The sequence below is a fragment of the Coregonus clupeaformis genome, unplaced genomic scaffold (assembly GCF_020615455.1).
Source record: "Coregonus clupeaformis isolate EN_2021a unplaced genomic scaffold, ASM2061545v1 scaf2072, whole genome shotgun sequence".
In the NCBI taxonomy this organism is placed as follows: Eukaryota; Metazoa; Chordata; class Actinopteri; order Salmoniformes; family Salmonidae; genus Coregonus; species Coregonus clupeaformis.
The window spans coordinates 14,674-18,399 of NW_025535526.1; positions in this window are offsets into that span (position 1 = coordinate 14,674).

A 3,726-nucleotide genomic window follows, 5' to 3' on the forward strand; every position below is an offset into this window, starting at 1 on the left:
AGGCAGATGCTTGGAATTTAGAGTGGTAGAAAGTGGCCTTAGCAGCAGAAACAGATGAAGAAAATGTAGAGAGGAGGGAGTGAAAAGATGCCAGGTCGGCAGGGAGTTTAGTTTTCTTCCATTTCCGCTCCGCTGCCCGGAGCTCTGTTCTGTGAGCTCGCAATGAGTCATCAAGCCACGGAGCTGGAGGGGAGGACCGAGCCGGCCGGGAGGATAGGGGGACACAGAGAGTCAAAGGATGCAGAAAGGGAGGAGAGGAGGGTTGAGGAGGCAGAATCAGGAGATTGGAGGGAGAAGGATTGAGCAGAGGGAAGAGATGATAGGATGGAAGAGGAGAGAGTAGTGAGAGAGAGGGACGAAGGTTGCGGCGGCGCATTACCATCTGTGTAGGGGGCAGAGTGAGTAGTGTTGGAGGAGAGCGAGAGAGAAAAAGGAAACAAAGTAGTGGTCGGAGACATGGAGGGGAGTTGCAGTGAGATTAGTAGAAGAGCAGCATCTAGTAAAGATGAGGTCAAGCGTATTGCCTGCCTTGTGAGTAGGGGGACGGTAGAGAGGGTGAGGTCAAAAGAGGAGAGGAGTGGAAAGAAGGAGGCAGAGAGAAATGAGTCAAATGTGGACATAGGGAGGTTGAAATCCCCCAAAACTGTGAGGGGTGAGCCATCCTCAGGGAAAGGAACTTATCAAGGCGTCAAGCTCATTGATGAACTCTCAAGGGAACCTGGAGGGCGATAGATGACAAGGATATTAAGCTTAAATGGGCTAGTGACTGTGACAGCATGGAATTCAAATGAGGAGATAGACAGGTGGGTTAGGGGAAAAATTGAGAATGTCCACTTGGGAGAGATGAGGATTCCTGTGCCACCACACCCTCTGACCAGATGCTCTCGGGGTATGTCGAGAACACATGGTCAGACGAGGAGAGAGCAGTAGGAGTAGCAGTGTTTTCCAGTGGTAATCCATGTTTCCGTCAGCGCCAGGAAGTCGAGGGACTGGAGGTTAGCATAGGCTGGGATGAAGTCAGCTTTGTTGGCAGCAGAACGGCAGTTCCAGAGGCTGCCTGAGACCTGGAACTCCAGGTGTGGGGTGCGTGCAGGGACCACCAGGTTAGAGAGGCAGCAGCCACGCGGTGTGAGGCGTTTGTGTAGCCTGTGCAGAGAGGAGAGAACAGGGATAGGCAGAGGCATAGTTGACAGGCTGTAGCAAATGGCTGCAATAATGCAGAGGAGATCGGAATGAAATGAACTAAACATCTGGAAGAAGAGAGAGCAGGGCCTCCCTCACCAAAACTTCCACCTCAGAAACTATAATTGTTTCACTGAACCACCCGAACAAAAACTCTCCCAACTTCCACCTTTAGAAATCAGAATTGTTGTGAACCACAGCGGTTCAATGTTTAAAGGAGTAGACTCAACCCACTTTATTCAGCTAGCTAACTATGACACCATAGCTAACTAGCATGCTAGCATCCAATAACACACAGTTTAGCACCAACACTTGGTCACAACAAACCACCAATAGTGTGTTAACACACTAAGCAGATAATTCGTGTCCGTGTCTAGTTCCTTTCATAACGCAGCAATAATTAAACGTTGGCTAGCTTAGCACAAATATATTGTATTTAGCTGCCACAGTACAGCACACAATGGCTACTGTGTTGACTCTGTTCGAAAAATAAGTCACATAATTAGTTAAATAAAGTCCACCTGTGTGCAATCTAAGTGTCACATGATCTCAGTATATATATACACCTGTTCTGAAAGGCCCCAGAGTCTGCAACACCACTAAGCAAGGGGCACCTCCAAGCAAGGGGCACCATGAAGACCAAGGAGCTCTCCAAACAGGTCAGGGACAAAGTTATAAAAAAATATCAAAAACTTTGAACATCCCACGGAGCACCATTAAATCCATTATAAAAAAAATGGAAAGAATATGGCACCACAACAAACCTGCCAAGAGAGAGCCGCCCACCAAAACTCATGGACCAGGCAAGGAGGGCATTAATCAGAGAGGCAACAAAGAGACCAAAGATAACCCTGAAGGAGCTGCAAAGCTCCACAGCGGAGATTGGAGTATCTGTCCATAGGACCACATTAAGCCGTACACTCCACAGAGCTGGGCTTTACGGAAGTGTGGCCAGAAAAAATCCATTGCTTGAAGAAAAAAAGAAGGCAAAGGGCATGTGGGAGACTCCCCAAATATATGGAAGAAGGTATTCTGATCAGATGAGACTAAAATTGAGCTTTTTGGCCATCAAGGAAAACGCTATGTCTGGCGCAAACCCAACACCTCTCATCACCCTGAAAACACCATGGGGGTGGCAGCATCATGCTGTGGGGAAGTTTTTAATCAGCAGGGACTGGGAAACTGGTCAGAATTGAAGGAATGATGGATGGCGCTAAATATAGGGAAATTCTTGAGGGAAACCTGTTTCTGTCTTTCAGAGATTTGAGACTGGGATGGAGGTTCACCTTCCAGCAGGACAATGACCCTAAGCATACTGCTAAAGCAACACTTGAGTGGTTTAAGGGGAAACATTTAAATGTCTTGGAATGGTCTAGTCAAAGCCCAGACCTCAATCCAATTGAGAATCTGTGGTATGACTAAAATATTGCTGTACACCAGTGGAACCCATCCAACTTGAAGGAGCTGGAGCAGTTTTGCCTTGAAGAATGGGCAAAAATCCCAGTGGCTAGATGTGCCAAGCTTATAGAGACATACCCCAAGAGACTTGCAGCTGTAATTGCTGCAAAAGGTGGCTCTACAAAGTATTGACTTTGGGGGGGTGAATAGTTATGCACGCTCAGGTTTTCAGTTTTTTTGTCTTATTTCTTGTTTGTTTCACAATAAAACATATTTTGCATCTTCAAAGTGGTAGGCATGTTGTGTAAATCAAATGATACAAACCCCCCCAAAAATCAATTTTAATTCCAGGTTGTAAGGCAACAAAATAGGAAAAATGCCAAGGGGGGTGAATACTTTCGCAAGCCACTGTACTGTATTAGAATATTCATGAAATGCACATTGTTATATTTGGTAGTGCTGTGCTTGTTGAATGTCCTTCCCTATAAGCGTGCTGAAAGTCTGTTGTCAATTTGTTTGTAAAACAGCATTTTATCTGGTCAAACACAATTTTTTCCAAAAGTTTACGAAGGGTTGGTAACAGGCTGATTGGTCGGCTATTTGAGCCAGTAAAGTGGGCTTTACTATTCTTAGGTAGCGGATTGACTTTTGCTTCCCTCCAGGTCTGAGGGCACACACTTTCTAGTAGGCTTAAATGGAAGATATGGCAAATAGGAGTGGCAATATCGTCCGCTATTATCCTCAGTAATATTTCATCCAGATTTTCAGACCCCGGTGGCTTGTCATTGTTGATAAACAACAATAATTATTTACACCTCTTCCACACTCACTTGACGGAATTCAAAATCACAATTCTTGTCTTTCATAATTTGGTCAGATATACTTGGATGTGTAGTGTCAGCGTTTGTTGCTGGCATGTCATGCCTAAATTTGCTAATCTTGCCAATGAAGAAATCATTCAAGTAGTTGGCAATATAGGTGGGCTTTTATAATGAATGAGCCATCTGATTCAATGAATGTTTCATAGTCGAGTTTCTTTTGATATAGTTTAGTCACATGATTTCTCAATTTGCAGTACGTTTGCCAATCGGTTGTACAGCCAGACTTATTTGCCATTCATTTTGCCTCATCCCTCTCAACCATGCC